Here is a 16,582-nt window from a genome sequence, read left to right as displayed (position 1 = left end):
GGAGCTTCCACAGGCATACCAACCTCCAGGAACCTCCACAGGTTCAGCTATCCAGCTGCTCCCCTAACCCAGTCCTTTTGGGTTTTTATGGAGGCTTCACTATCTAGGCATGAGTGATTAAACCATTGGCCATTGCCGATCAACTTAACCTTCAGCCCCTCTCCCCTCCCCAGAGATTGGGAGGTGGGGTTGAAAGTCCCAACTCTCTAATCCTGCCTTGGTTTCTCCAGTGACCAGCCCCCATCCTGAAGCTACAGAAAGGCATTTATCGCTTTGAAGAGTCCAAGGATTTTAGGAGTTACCTACCAGGAGATGGAGAGGAAGAACAAATACATATTTTGCAACATCACAGTTAGTTCTACATATTCCTGACTACCTTATTGGGATAGAATGTTGAGAGTTAACTGTGGTTTTGTGTTTTTCAATACTGTGGATTTGGGTAGGTAAATTTTGTATTTCCTCCTTTAAATATTGCCCACAGAGCAGTTAGAACACACACGACATTGATCAATTGTCTGTCATCTCACACGTGTGCACCCCAAAACAATTACATTAGTAACATCAAAGATCACCATGACAGGTAATAATCACGACAAATTGTGACGTGTTTTGAGAATTACCACAATGGGACACAATGACAGAAAACAAGCACATGCTGTTGGAAACATAGTGCCGACAGACGCACCCGGTGCCGGGTTGCCACAAAGTCTCAATTTGTAAAAAAACACATCTGCAAAGTGCAATAAAGCAAAGCACAATAAAATGAGTGTGCCTGTAAATAAAGAAATATATATATAATAACATATACAATATAATATGTATATATATAATGAATTTCATAGGATCTAAGAATCTGAGAGCAGAAAGAGGACTTAGAGGCCAGGTGTGGTGGCCCATGCCTGTAATCCCAGTGCTTTGGGAGGCTGAGGTAGGAGAATTGCTTGAGCCCAGGAGTTCAAGGCCAGCCTGGGCAACATGGTGAGACCCCACCTTTCAAAAAAAAAAAATTTAGCAGGGCATGGTGGTGTGTGCCAGTAGTCCCGGCTACCAAGGAGGCTGATGTGGGAGGATTGCTTGAGCCTGGGAGTTTGAGGCTGCAGTGAGCCGTGATTGCACCACTGCACTCCTGCCTGGATGACAGAGCAAGACCCCATCTAAAGAAAAAGAAAGAGGCCTTAGAAAGCATTTGCTGTCCCCGCCATCATCCTACCTATCTTTAGGAAGTCCCACAACTGGTATCTTCTGGTTATTGTTCTTGTTCTGAAGCTCTCCTACCTTCTGTAATTAGAGTGATCATATAGTTTATTGTCCGGGTCATAGAACATTTGAGAGTGAAAGGAGATACTCAGTAATTACAGGAGACAACTGGTACAGGCTGGGCAGCTTAGTCTGCATGGTTGGTTCATGACTAATGCACATTCCCACAGGTAAGAACATCACCAAACTGAATCCAACTGGGTTAGAAGATGAAGAATCCTCACAGCCTGTTCATCCACTCACTCATGTATACACTTATTCATTTGATGATTCTTTATTGAACATCTTCAAAAATGCATGGCCATGTATAGATGTTGGAAACAGCAGGGATGAAAAAAAAACATGGTACCTGCCTTGATGGGACACGTAATCTCATACAAAAAAAATGTCACGAGAAAGAGAAAAACTGTAGCTGACATCTGGAGCTGGCCCCCATGATCATCCAGGCATCTGTCTTCCCAGGACCTCACCTGACCCTCCAAGTGAGGCCCTGTGTTCTCCTGCTCCATATAAACCATTTCACAGAGCTTTAGCATTGCACAAGGGCACTCTAAGACCGTGATAGAACAAGACAAAAACAAGACCATAAATCTTTCTGTTGTGCAATGCCACTTATAAATGCAAAAAACATGAGCTTTTAGCTCACATGTTGGATCACAGATATTACACAATTTTTATTTTGAATCTCATGTACTTATATGTACTTAAAGTTCTTACTAAAACGATAGAAACACTGTTCCAAACTAACTCAACAACTTTTGTTTTGCTTCTTGATATTCATGTATTTTACAAACAACAGCTTACTAAAGAGTAAGGAAGAATTAGAAGGAAAAGGAACAACGAGTTGGCTAGTAGAGGGAAACAGCATGAGTAAGAAAAGCTGTGTGATAGGGTTTCTTGGCCAACTGTGCAACTTTGAGCACTACTGCCTCCTTTTGGCGTTCAAAAGCCAGTTCTGGTCAGTTTCTGGTCCAAAGGAAAGCACGACCTCTCAGAGCTCCAGTGCCTCTGCTTACTCCATCATGGACACGATGCCCTTACCTTGTATTTGCATTGCGCCTTGCTAAATTCCGTATGTCTTGGCCCACTGGAATGCTGTGCTCAGGGGTCACATGAATGCAGTGTGCAAATCAGATGGCAAGAGCAGCAGCCATGCATCTTGCTTGTGTCTGCTCTGTTCATCCATACACTCCATTGTCCCACTGGACTTCTCTTAAGAAATACAGATTCAGAGATCAATGAACTAAGAATGTCAAGGTTAATGCAACAGCAGAGCATTAAACTAAGGATGAAACTCTTCTAAGCACAGATCCTGTGAGATCGTGCAGGTCGTATTCCCCAGGAAGTTAGCCCAGCAGTACAGATGTGCATGGTAAGAGACATAAAGGAAAGCAGTGTGGAGTCCACACTGCAGCCTTCTCCCTAGAGAGAGAGCACAGCGCCAAGAACTCAGGCTCTGGGGCAGACCCCAGCATTGCCAGCTATGTGTCCTTGGATAAGTGACTTACTCTCTCCATGCCTCAGTCTTCTTGTTTGTGAAAGGGAGATTATAACAGTTCCTAACTCATAAGTTATGGTGAGGATTAAAATTTAATATATAAGCATTTAGAGTCACATCACCTGGCATCTAGCACCACCTGAATAAGGATGAGCTGTTACTAGTGGAGATGAATGTGCAGGCCATCCTTGCTTCACAACACCATCGCCTCTGCGTCGTGCGCAGCCAACATCCTGACAATAATTTAGCTTCCTGTATAAATCTGCTTACAGGCAAACAATGTGCTTGATAGTTCCATTTCTCACTGGAAAATAAATAGGTTTTCTGCTTTGCAAATTTCAAAAACAAGAACAAAAACCTACAAGGGAAGTAATTAGGTGTGGCAAGGCTCTATGGCGAAGGTAGCAAATGAGCCTTGTCAAATGCGGTAATGGGTCCTAAGGTGGGGGTGGCAGATATTATTTTTCTCTCAGTGCTGTGGATGAAGAAACCAAGACACAAGGAAAATAAGCCACCCACCCCACACCATGACACCGTTAAGTGCCAGGGCAGGCTTTGAACTCTGCACGCACTCCTGCCCCACCAGGTGCTGCCTCCTCTCATACACTCTCTACTCCCCCGAGGGGACCAGGCCACTGTCAGAGCTGGGGTCTTTCCCAGGAGTGACACTGGCCAACTTTGCAGGATGCACAGAGGAGGGAGATGCCAGAGAAGTGTCTGGAAGGAAAGAACTAAGGGTCCTCAGATGGCAGACAGACACGCTGAGATGTCTTGCTTCCTCACGGAAAGTTCCCACAAGATGTCTGCCCTGGGGATCTCAGAGCCAGGAGCAGCTCTGGAATTTCCATTTGCAAGCGAGATGATGGTGGAAAGAAGGTTTTATGGCCATCAGGAATCGGCGCCTTTGGGAGTGTCTGGAGCCCACAGGAAGAATGAGTTCCGCTCAGACTAGTTCTATACAAGTTAAAAATGGAAAAGATGTGGAAGAAATTTTTAATTAAAACATTGAGGCCGGGCACTGTGACTCATGCCTGTAATCCCAGCACTTTGGGAGGCCAGGTGGGAGATCATGAAGTTAAGAGATCGAGACCATCCTGGCCAACAAGGTGAAACCTCATCTCTACTAAAAACACAAAAAATAACTGGGCATGGTGGTGTGAGCCTGTAGTCCCAGTTATTTGGGAGGCTAAGACAGGAAAATCGCTTGAACCTGGGAGCCAGAGGTTTCAGTGAACTGAAATCATGCTACTGCACTCCAGCCTGGCAACAGAGCAAGACTCCATCTCAAAAACAAAACAAAACAAAACAAAAACATCAAATAGGGCCGTGAGTGTGAAGCAGCACAACCCTTGTACGCTGATCCAGGGAGAGGCTGGCATTGAGTTCCTGATTAACTCCTGAGTTGATTTTTTGATTCCTCCAGAAGTTTAAGTTGGGTCCCGGGAGAGTGTTCTGAGAAGAGAAGAGTGTTTGCCCTCTCCCTGAGGGGCAAACGGTTCAATTCTTTGAGACTTTGGGAAAACAAGACCCATTATGGCTAAAAGAAACCTGCTTGTGACATTTCAGCTTCCATTCAACAACATGACTTTGTGTGTCCCAGTGTCCGCTTGTGCTACGTGAGGAAACACGCAGTGCCAAGCGTCAGCAGCCTAAGTACGTGGTGCAGTGCAGTGAACAGGCATGGCCTTGAGCCACACCTCCAAAACCTATTGCAATCTCAGGTGCCGATTTGAGCACAGATAGTGTGATTGGATCAAATGCTGATTTAACAAGATGTTTTAGGAAGGCCCTTGACAATAGTAATAGCATCGCAGCTGCAAAAGTGACATCATCAGGATTCATGATGTTTTTGATGGGTGTGTGTGTGTGTGTGTGTGTGTGTGTGTGTGTGTGAAATTGACTTAGCTTATTAGGTCATAAATGAAAACCTTTTCAGCTCCTTGTCTCCCATCACAGTTTTTCCACATTTCTGAGTGGGGAAAGACTTGCCACAATCCCCTTATTCCTGTTTGTCTGTCTTGGAGGCCAGAGGGGTCTTCCAGGAGCTATATTCTGATCGAGGCCCTGATCCAAGAAGGGAGAAGAGGGAAGGCCAGAAGCATGAGCCTGAAATTCTAATAGGAAGTAGCTTCTAGAAGGCAGAGGAACAAGCCGATGCTTAGAGACGAGAAGCCTCCTTGTCAGCACTGCTTTTCTGCTCCTTTAAATTGATACTGGGCTCTGAAGATTCATCTCTGATCTCCCTCTCCTTCTCCTTCCCCTTCTCAAGACTTCTGAGCCATCTGTCCAGAGACTCCGCCTTTGTTGAGCATCTACTGCGTACTAGGTGCAGCCAGCACCCACCCCTGTCATTGGCCCCTTCCTTAGTCCCTCAGATATACCCTGCATACCCACCCAAGCTCTCCTAAGACCTCAGTGATGACCAACTTCCAATTTGCTGTCCTTGCATGTGTGGCTGCTAGTCAACCCCCCTTGCCACCCAAACACCTGCACCAGCCCTGGTTAAAGCTCATTCATCCAGCAAATACACAGCGTGGAAGGAAGAAGCCCCAACCAGGGCCTGTGGCGTAGGAATCAGCACGTTCTCACGTTTATCCTGCATGAACCACCAGAGTGTGTGCAGATTTCAGGGTAAGTCTTAGAGCAGCACTTCCAATTGCTGAGAAATTTCTTGAATAAAGGAGAAATATATGTATTTATTTATTTTTGCTGTGCAAAAGTATCGATATTTCCCTCAAAATATTCAACCTGAATGTTTGCTTTTTAAATTTTTACATTGAAGGACAGAATATAGCACATCAGTTGCTGTTAGATACGCTACAAACCTCAAATGAGGTGGGAAATAGAGAAAAGACACACCCATGTTTTGGATCCTGATTTCACAATGTTCATACAACTTTTGTTGCTGTCAGATGGCTTGTGAATGGAATGAAATATAAACATCTTGATAATAGTAAATTTGGTTGGGAATTAACTAAAAGCCTAACTTGAATGTACAAAATGCCCAATTTTTTTCCAATTTGAGAAATGCAGCCTTTTATGTGCAGTAATAATAGGAACTAAGCAGCAGATGTTCGTTGCTGATTTAAGAATTGAGACCCTGCCGCCACAGTCGACAGAAGATGCTGGGGCCAGAACAGTGCCGTCACAGCCAGGGTACTTGGGGCCCTTTTCATTGGGTACTGCATTTACTTGACCACAAGAGACAGAGTGACTCTAACTTCAAGAACAGGCTGTGAGAACAAAGAAAGAAACAGAAGCTTGCTAAGGAGAGAGCTGAACTTTGCAAGTGACCTGACCTTAAAGATGCTGAAGCTGTTCAGAAATCTTTGAATAAATACAGCTCAGAGAAGAGTTACTAACTCAAGGTGAGTATGAGAAGAGCGTGGAGCATGTGGTGACAGGGAGTGCTGGGTGTGGACATTTACTCTAAGTGTCCACTAGTCCAGATGCTCCTGAGTAAGCTCCCAACAATTATCAGAAAATTGTAGGAGCTCAGAGCTTGGCTAAAGATGTAGAATGAGAAACAAATGCCAACATAACAAAATCTCAATTAAAAACATTAGTGAGATAGGCCAGACACGGTGGCTCACACCTGTAATCCCAGCACTTTGGGAGGCTAAGGCAAGTAGATCACCTGAGGTTAGGAGTTCAAGACCAGCCTGGCCACCATGGTAAAACCCCATCTGTACTAAAAATACAAAAATTAGCTGAGTGTGGTGGCGCATGCCTGTAATCCCAGCTACTTGGGAGGCCGAGGCAGGAGAATCACTTGAACCCAGGAGGCAGAGGTTGCAGTGAGCTGAGATTGTGTCACCGAACTTCAGCCTGGGTGACAGAACAAGACTCCATCTCAAGAAAAAGAAATTATTGAAATACTCAACTCAGAAGTTGAGCAACTCTGGGGAAAAAGGGCAAATATGGTTGTTCTGGACTGTCCTGCACTGAAATCTATCAAAGGCAATGTTTAATTAGTGTAGATCCATTTGTCTGTTTTATTTCTTTTTCCCAGTGAAAAGTGTATTTTGATAGAGAGCTTTTCATTTTATAAGCACATTATGAGTTACTCAAAATATCATGGATTTCATTTCTTCCCCAAAATATGCAATTGAAATGCACAGATAACATAATATACTTATGTTAAAAATACCCGGTGCTCAGTTTTGAAAATAGGCAAAAAAGTGTAGGAGAAAGCTGAAGAATGCACATTTTTAGAGCTAGTACATTTTGCTATGAATCAGAAAATTGGATGGAAACTTGAATGTGTTTGTAAAAACTGAGCATTAAAATCTTTGAGTGATAAAAAAAAATTGAGACAATCTTAGCTCTGTTCCTGGTAAGCAAAGAATGACCTTCAAATGTTCTTTTCTGGAACCAGACCGACCTCAGCCAATATCTCAACAAACCTTATTTGATTCCTTCACTCATTAGCAGAGTAAGTCTAGGCAAGTGGCAGCTCTGTGTGTCTTCCCTTACAGCATGGCAATAACAGTAATAAAATACTGACCAGAGAATTGTTGAGAGGATTAAAGGAGATATATTGCATGTAGTATTCTTTGCGCATTGGAAACACATAGCAAATTCCCATTCATTAGCTGTGAGACCTTTGGGCAAGTCATTTAACTCCACTGCGTTTCCATTCTCTCCAATTCTAGATTCTCTTTCCAAACAGCCTTCAAAGATTATAGACCATCGTAATTAGCATATCAAGTACCAGCCTAATTCATGCCAGCTCCTGCTGTCCCTGCAATTATGAGGTTTATATGCAAATGTCAAGTCCCTGAATGAAGCCGCCTCGCTCAACTAAGAAAACAGTATCTCTGGTCTTGTTGACACTCCACATTTCCTTAGCAAACCCCTGTGCACTGAGAACACAAAGGTACACTTCTCAGCAGCCCCGAAGGAACCTAGAAGGTTGACAAAAAGCAGTTTAAATTTTCAATGTTTTTCTTTTTTTTTTTTTTTTTTAAATAGTCTTGCTCTGTTGCCAGGCGCCAGGCTGGAGTGCAGTGGCACAATCTTGGCTCACCGCAACATCCACCTCCTGGGTTCAAGCAATTCTCCTGCCTCAGCCTCTCCAGTAGCTGGGACCACAGGCCTGCGTCACCTCGCCCAGCTAATTTTTTTGTATTTTTTAGTAGAGACGGGGTTTCACCATGTTGGCCAGGATGGTCTTGATCTCTTGACCTTGTGATCCGCCCGCCTCGGCCTCCCAAAGTGCTGGGATTACAGGCGTGAGCCACCGCGCCCAGCCCAATGTTTTTCTTTGTATTCCTTGATAGGAACAGAAATGACCTTACACTTGAGTAGTAGTATCTCACCTTTCTGTAAGATGTGCATGTTCTTTGGGAGTAAGGCAGTGGAAACCAATTCTTCTGTTTGAATGGACCGTTGCAACTAGCCACTGTCACCTTTTAAAGCCTTTTATTTTGTTTTATTTATTTATTTTTTTAGATGGAGTTTTCTTCTTTTTACCCAGGCTGGAGTGTAATACTGTGATATTGGCTCACTGCAGCCTCCAATCTCTGCCTCCTGGGTTCAAGTGATTCTTCTGCCTCAGCCTCCCAAGTAGCTGGGATTACAGGTGCATGCCACTATACCCAGCTAATTTTGTGTTTTTATTGGAGATGGAGTTTCAGTATGTTGGCCTGGTTGGTCTCGAACTCCTGACCTCAGGTCATCCACCCACCTCGGCCTCCCAAAGTGCTGGGATTACAGGAGTGAGCTGCTGTGTCAGCCCATTTAAAGCTTTTTGAAATTGAAAGGGAATATTAACTGTCCTGAACTCACCATTAAGATGTGTGTATGCATGTGTGCACATATGTGTGTGTTTGCGTGCAAGGCCAACGGGAGAATCTACAGTCAGTAAGGGCTGACTGCCTGGGTCTTACGATCTGCTAGTCAACTCCCCTTGCCACCCAAACACCTGCACCAGCCCTCGTTAAATCTCATTCATCCAGCAAATACGTTTTGCCAAACACAGAGAACACAAAGATGACTAATCATTGCTGTGGTCCTCAAAGAGTCTCATTAAGGAGCCAGTCTAGAAGCAAGGATAACAGTATCCTGCTGTGTCAGGGGAGGTGGAGCTGCCCTGGGGCACAGAGGAAAGAGAAAGCAGTTTTCCCCTGTGGAAGGCGGGAGGGGCTGGTGAGGAATGATCTAGTAAAGAGGTGACCATTATTTTCTTCTCCAAATGTGTGTTCCTCCAATTATGAGGACTTCTTCCTGCTTCTCATCCTAAAGAAAGATGCTAGCTCTTGCCATCTGTCAAGTTTTCAGGTCTCCTGTCTGGGGACAGGACATTGTCCCCAAGCTAAATCTGTCAGTGGGAGACCGGCTTGGCTAACAACTGCATGCAAATCCGAGTCCTGCTGACTTGCTCGGGCACGTTCCTGTGAGGAGTGCTCATGTTCACCTCCTCATTAACCTCCTTCTGGACGGAGAACCAGGCCAGCCAACAGCGTAGGGTTATCACAGGGCCCGTGGAGCCGCAGTTGGGCCTGTTCCCTGAACAAAGCTCCACAGTCCACAGTGGAAACAGCAGGGGGCTTTTCACTGGGTCAGTCTAAGCCCCTCTCAAGGGGATCATTTATTTATTGAAGGGAGGCCACTTTGAGCCAAGAAGAATGTGGAAAACTGGCGTGTGGATATGTCCCTACAGGGTTAACAGAAATTGTGTGCTGTGTTCTGGACAGAAAGATAGTTAAACTCAGCACCAGGCAGGCTGCACTCTGGCCCACTGCCTTGCTGCTGAGCGTCAGGTAGCCTTGGACCCTGACGACTGGCCTCCCTATTGTTTCTGGATTTCTGACATTAGGGTCAGAAGACTGTGTAAGAATTAATTTGCCTCCCCATTGTTCTTATAGACAGGATCACTGACATTAGAAGCGTAAGGCCTTTGTTTAACAATTGCTTAGGATGTTTTTCAGACCCTGAATTCCAGCACCCAGTTTGAAGACCCCACAGAGGAAGGGATCAGCCTGAGGACACAGCTTCTTCCTCTCCCCGTCCTGAGACTTCACCCTGCACTCTCTCACCAATGAACTCCACGTCTCGGCCCACTCAAAACTCTTAAAAACTCTGGCCCCAAACTCCTTGGGGAGATGGATTTGAGGTTCCTTCCCATCGCATTGTTCAGTGACCCGATAATTCCGTCTCTTTCTCTGCTGCAACCTGGTAGTCTCAGCGGATTGAGGTGCTGTGTGTGTCAGGCAAGGAGCTTACACCCTTCACTCCCATACAACCCAACCCAAGCTCAGTCTTTAGAGGAATCCAACAAGCACTATATGAGTTCAGTGTCCTCAGGTCAGAGGTTCTTAAATGTCATGTGTGTCAGCATCACCTGGATCTCACATTGCTGGATCCCACCCACATAATTTCCTATTCAGTAGATGAAGTGAGACCTGAGAATTTGCATTTCTATTGAGTTCCCAGGTAAGGCCACTGCTGAGGAGAACATTGAGACATCTGCTGCCTCAGAGCTTGCCTCATTGTCCTTGCCTGAGCAACTTTCAGACAGCTGGTTTGTGAGATTAGTACAATCTTGTATTCACATGAAAAGGCCCCTGTTAGAATAATCTGATTTTCAGCTGGGCATGGTGGATCCTGTAATCCCAACACTTTGGGAGGCCAAGACAAGTGGATCACCTGAGGTCAGGAGTTCAAGCCCAGCCTGACCAACATGGTAAAACCCCATCTCTACTAAAAATACAAAAACTAGCTAGGAGTGGTGGTGCGTGCCTGTAATCCTAGCTACTCAGGAGGCTGAGGCAGGAGAATCACTTGAACCCAGGAGGTGGAGGTTGCAGTGAGCCAAGATGGTGCCATTGTACTGCAGCCTGAGTGACAGAGTGAGATTACATCTTAAAAAAAAAAATAGAAGAAGAATACAATTTCCTCTTGGCAGGGACATTTTACGGGAAAAGAAAAAAGGTTATCAGATGATCATCAAGGGGCCAGATACAACCCGAAAAGGATGTTTGATTAAAGATCACCTTTGTCTTGCTCGACTGGATGAGTGAGTAACAGGTTTCCCAGAACATGTCTTAGTCCCATTAAAGTTTAATATTAAATTGCCTTAATTTTGCAAAATCAAGAATGTTGATTTCTTGTGATAAAGTCTCGCATGGTAGAAGAAAAATGAAAAAAAAAAAAAATTAAAGTTAAAAAAAAAGTCAATTCCTTCCCAAAAGTTTGGGGATTACATCACACAGAAATTAGGTTCTGTCCCTAGATTAGATTTGGGATATACACTTTTCACTTTTTACACCAAGAACACAAGCCCACTTGAGTCAACATCAAGTAAAAGATGGTTTTACTAAGGATGTACTTCCTCAGGCCTCTGAGAAACGAAACAGCGTGCAGCCACATCACGCTGGAAAATCAAAGACCTCTGTCTTCTCTGCACAGTGGAGTTCCTTGTGTCTGCTTCTCTCTGCAAACAATGTAGCCTGGCCCACTCGTGGCTTCTCCTGCCTCCTGTAATTTCTCTGCACATGGCTTTGGTCTACTGCAATAATAACTCAAGCTATGACCATATATAACATTGCAGCTCTGTGCCTGCGGCACATCAGCTCCTATTCTCAGGACCTGTGTTCCAAAGCTCCTGAGAGAGAAAACCCAACTGACCCAGCCTGGGCCAGGTGTCTGCCCCCAGCCCAACCGGTGGAGGAAGGGGAGGGAGTGGATGGGAAGAATGAGAGCTGTGTCCTTCAGCCTTTGTCTTAGGTAGGACCATGCGTAAGACACCAGGCATGTTGTAAGACACCAGGCATGTTGTAAGACAGGCAGTGGACACTTGATGAAGATTAGTCTCTAATCCCAGCTACTCGGGAGGCTGAGGCAGGAGAATCACTTGAACCTAGGAGGAGGAGGTTGCGGTGAGCCAAGATCTCACCACTGCACTCCAGTGTGGGCAACAGAGCGAAACTGTCTCAAAACAAACAAACAAAAAAAGATTAGTTTCTTCTTCACATCATTCTTCTTCCAGACATCCATCAGGAGTTTAGGAAATCAAGTCGCGGGTTCTGGTCCACCGTGTCTAGCAGGACAACAGAGTCTGCCAAGGATGCTCTCCTGAACTGAGAGGCTGCATAGCCAGCACAGTCTCTGCCCCACAGAGCAGGTGGGGTCTCAGGGCCGCGAGCCCAGGACACCAGGGAGTAGAGAAACACTTCTCCTTCTTCACACTCCTCAGAAGTGTGATTATTTGGTCAAAGATTTTCTTTTTTACAGAAAAAGTAACAGAAAAATTACAGGTGCGTAAAATTGCACCTTGATCTCAAGGTTCTAAACCACGCTGTTAACTGTAATCCAAACGCTTGAATATGTGGATTTAGTCACTTCAGGTAGATTTCTTTCCTTTCCTCCTCTCCCCTCTTCTTTCTCTCCCTCTTTACTTCTGGTTTTGTTTTGTGAGTCTCACTTCATCACCCATGCTGTAGTGCAGTGGTGCATTCTTGGCTTACTGCAACCTCTGCCTCCCAGGTTCAAATGATTATCATGCCTCAGCCCCCTTAAAATTAGAGATGTCCACCACCATGCCCAGCTAATTTTTGTATTTTTAGTAGAGATGGGGTTTCGCCATGTTGCTCAGGCTGGTTTTGAACTCCTGACCTCAAGTGATCTGCCTGCCTTGGTCTCCCAAAGTGCTGGGATTACAGGAGTGAGCCACTGTGCCTGGCCTATTCATTTTTAAATTTGAATTTTATCAACACTTCCAGGACCTTTTGTCAACAGAAGTTGCATTTTTGTTGGCTGCATTTTTGACTCAACACAATGTTATGCTGAAAAACAAGATAGGAACTTGGTGCCACAATAAAAGGTCACCTTCTGCGTAGCCCCTCATTTTGAGTCTGGAATAAGAGAGTGTCAACCAGGATTTCAGAGCATCTGCAAGTTCAGGTGCACCCTTGACTTCACTGTGGCGGGGGCCAGTCTCTGTGGGAAGAAGCTACTGGTTTTACTTTCGTTTAAAGCATTTGCATTTCTACCTAGAGTAAAATAAGTCATACATTGGCTTAGCATTTGTTATTTCCCAAAGCTCAAAAAGAAAATACAGCCAGGCACAATGGCTCACATCTCTAATCTCAGCATTTTGGAAGGCTGAGGCAGGAGGATTGTTTGAACCCAGAAGTTGAAGACCAACTGGGGCAACAGAGAGAGATCCCTGTCTTTACCAAAAAATTAAAAATTAGCTGAGTGTGGAAGCAAGTGCTTGTAGTCTCAGCTACGTGGGGGGCTAAGGTGGGAGGATCACTTGAGCCCTGGAGGTTGAGCCCACAGTGAGCTATGATCGTACCACTGCACTCTAGCCTGGGTGACAGAGTGAGACCCCATCTCAAAAACAAACAAACAAACAAAAAACAAAAGCAAGTCTTCCGAGTCTGGCTCTGTTGCCCAGGCTGGAGTGCAGTGGTGCAATCTCAGCTCACTGCAACCTCCACCTCCCAGGCTCAAGCGATTCTCCTGACTTAGCCTCCCACATAGCTGAGATTACAGGCACCCACCACCACGCCCAACTAATTTTTGTATTTTTGGTAGAAACGGGGTTTCACCATGTTGGCCAGGCTGGTCTCTAACTCCCCACCTCAGGTTTCACCATGTTGGCCAGACTGGTCTCTAACTCCCCACCTGCCTCGGTAATCCACCTGACCTCGGTTAATCTACCCGCCTTGGCCTCCCAGAGTGTTGGGATTACAGGCGTGAGCCACCTTGCCTGGCCCTTCCTCAGTTTTTCTAGCTGTGCGTACACTACTACTATTTGCTATAGATCAGGTCGGTCACTGATTAATTAGGCACTGGAAGAAGGAACAGATTGAAACATCTCCTTTGGGAATTCTGACTACTGTTTTTAATCATTTTCATGTCAGGAGGAAAGAAAATCCTGAAGATACATTTCACTGTGTTTATACTTCTTTGGTAGTTTCCTACATTTTCACCAGTGATTCTCAAAATAATTTAGACAAGGAGACTGCAAAGAGAAAAGTCCTAACTAAAAAGTTGTACTTTCTCTTTCAGATTAACTATAGTTTTTCAAATTGTTTGACCAAATTATAGACAATAATATTTTATCACTAGTTAGAGTTAAATGTGTATTTCCTGTAACCTCCTCTCCTTATTTATCAATTCTCACATATTTTGGGAAGAAAATAGTTTATCCAGCATCATTCTCTATTATATTTTGTTTTTCTGCTTTGAACTGTCATCTGAAGCTATTCAGAGTCCTCTGAACTTAAAAATAATTTTCATGTTAGAAATATGGGACAATGGTTCTCAGAATTTTGTGTACATCAGAATCACCAAGAGAATGTGTCTAAACATAGATTGCAGAAGGCCATTGCCAGAGTTTCTGCTTCAGCAGATCCAGGAGGAACTTGCATTTCTAACAATATCTCAGATGCTGGTCCAGGAATAGTACTTGAGAACCACTGGTTTAGATAGAGAGAAGGTAGCAGCTAAATTGGCCTTTGCTCCCCAACTCCTGCCTTACTACCTACCCCGTTCCTGAGTCCTTTTCCCCCTTCTAAGATTTGGCTCTGTGGGTCTCTGGAAAAGGTGAGCAGAAGCCTCAAGTCAGATATCTTTTTTTTTTTTTTTTTTTTTTGAGATGGAGTCTCGCTCTGTTGCCCAGGCTAGAGTGCAGTGGTGTGATCTCAGCTCACCACAACTTCCACCTCCGAGGTTCAAGCAATTCTCCTGCCTCAGCCTCCTAAGTAGCTGGGATTACAGGCACGCACCACCAAGCCCAGCTAATTTTTGTATTTTTAGTAGAGATGGGGTTTCACGTTGATCGTTGATCAGACTGGTCTTGACTCTTGACTTCAAGTGATCCACCTGCCTCAGCCTCCCAAAGTGCTGGGATAACAGGCGTGAGGCACAGGTGAGATATCTTAAAACAGAACATGGCAGGATGTGATGGCTCTCACCTGTAATCACAACACTTTTTGAAGTCAGGGTGGGAGGATCACTTGAGCTCAGGAGTTCAAGATCAGTCTGTGCAAAGACATAGCAAGATCTCATTGCTACAAAAAATAAAAAAAAAATAGCCAGGCATGGTGGCATGTGCCTATGGTCCCAGCTACTCAGGAGGCTGTGGTAGGAGGATTGCTTGAGACCTGGGGTTGGAGACTACAGTGAACCCTAACTGTGCCACTGCACTCCAGCCTGGGCAATAGAGTGATACCCTGTCTCTAGGGAAGAAAAAGAGAGAGAAAGAAACAAATCTTATTGGTAAACTCACCTTTCAATGATTTACAAACACTCTCATTCAATTACAGAAAAATCATAAAAAAATTTTGTTCATCATAAAGTGCCCCTTAGGTCAGTTTAATCTTTCAAAATCCTCACTGCAAGTTTTCTGGCCTCAGTGCGATTTTCTTTTCACTACACCTTGCTGTCTCTCATTTATTTATAAAAACAAGTTAAGTCTTACTTTAAGGAGTTCTGTCATCTAAGCATTGGGAAATTCCTAAAGAGAAAGTAAAGCATTCGCTGCCAAGCCCCAAGGACTGTGGCACTTAAGGCACATAACTCCAGGTGAAAACTTCAAGGAGGGATGAAAACTGGAGGTTTGGCCTCCAGAATTGAGATACTTTTTGTAAATTACTGCTTAAATTTTATAAAAAGAAAATGGCAGTTGTGAAAATGAAGGACTAAAGAATTTCATAAGTTAATTTTTTTTCTAACTAAATGAAATTTAGTCAACCATCAATTTAAGGAAATATTTCACACCCTATTTTATATTAGCTGGAGACCTGGTAAGACATTTTTCATTTAAAAGGGAAAAAAAGTATTCTGCTTAACCTTATTAAAGTTGAGAATTTGGCTGGGCATAGTGGCTCATGCCTGTAATCCCAGCACTTTGGAAGGCTGAGGCAGGCAGATCACAAGATCAGGAGTTCAAGACCAGTCTGGCCAACATGGTGAAACCCTGTCTCTACTAAAAATCCAAAATAAAATAAAATAAATAAATAAAGTTGAGAACTTTATCACGAACACCTTCTGGATGAAAATATAACCACCCAAAGATGAAACGGTTAATTAACCAGTGAAAATATGCAGCATTACAAATTTCCTTAGCTCAGAAATGAAAGAGCAGTGTGAGTGGGGTTATCGTTTCTACTATGGATTTACAAATGCATACAAGAAAAGTCAGTTGAGGAATACACCAGTAAAAATGCCTTTATTTAGTTTGAGTATATGAAAAAAAGACAAAAATTCATAATTTATTTTATTTTATATTGATTTATTTAGAGACGGAATCTTGCTCTGTTGCCCAGGCTAGAGTGTAGTGGTGCAGTCTGAGCTCACTGCAACCTCCACCTCCCAGGTTCAAGTGATTCTCCTGCCTCAGCCTCCCGACAAGCTGGGATTACAGGCACGTGCCCCCATGCCCAGCTAATTTTTGTATTTTTAGTAGAGACAGGGTTTCATTATGTTGACCAGGCTGGTCTCGAAATCCTGATCTGCCCACCTTAGCATCTCAAAGTGCTGGGATTACAGGCATGAGCCACCATGCCCAGCTCATGATTTATTTTGAAATTAAAAAGAGAAAGCAAAAATTCTCCCTGGAGACTTGCTTGCACTCCAGGGTGACAATGACAGTGTCTCTCTAGAGAGGAGCATGACTAGGCTGCCTCAGTCCCTTCTGCGACTGGGGGTCTCCTAGGCTCAGGTGTCCTCAGCTGTGCACAGATCCCCTGTCTGTGCAGCCTCCCGACACCTGCCTCCACAGAGCCTCTGTGTGATTGGGAGGGTAAGAGGAACCAATTCAGAGTAAGTTGTCTGCATCCATACAGATCATGGTTTTCTTATCAGCCAAAT

At 44.3% G+C, this 16,582-nt stretch overlaps 1 pseudogene; it reads left to right on the top strand.

Moving 5' to 3' along the window:
- Positions 1-5,355: 5,355 nt before the first annotated feature.
- Positions 5,356-6,278, top strand: LOC105713183 (mitochondrial import receptor subunit TOM20 homolog; annotated as a pseudogene).
- The last annotated feature ends 10,304 nt before the right edge of the window (positions 6,279-16,582 follow it).

The sequence above is a fragment of the Aotus nancymaae genome, unplaced genomic scaffold, assembly GCF_030222135.1.
Source record: "Aotus nancymaae isolate 86718 unplaced genomic scaffold, 86718_ANA_hifiasm-v0.15.2.pri h1tg000020l, whole genome shotgun sequence".
NCBI lineage: Eukaryota > Metazoa > Chordata > Mammalia > Primates > Aotidae > Aotus > Aotus nancymaae.
The sequence above is the reverse complement of the archived record's forward strand: the minus strand, read 5'-3'. Positions and strand labels throughout refer to the sequence as shown.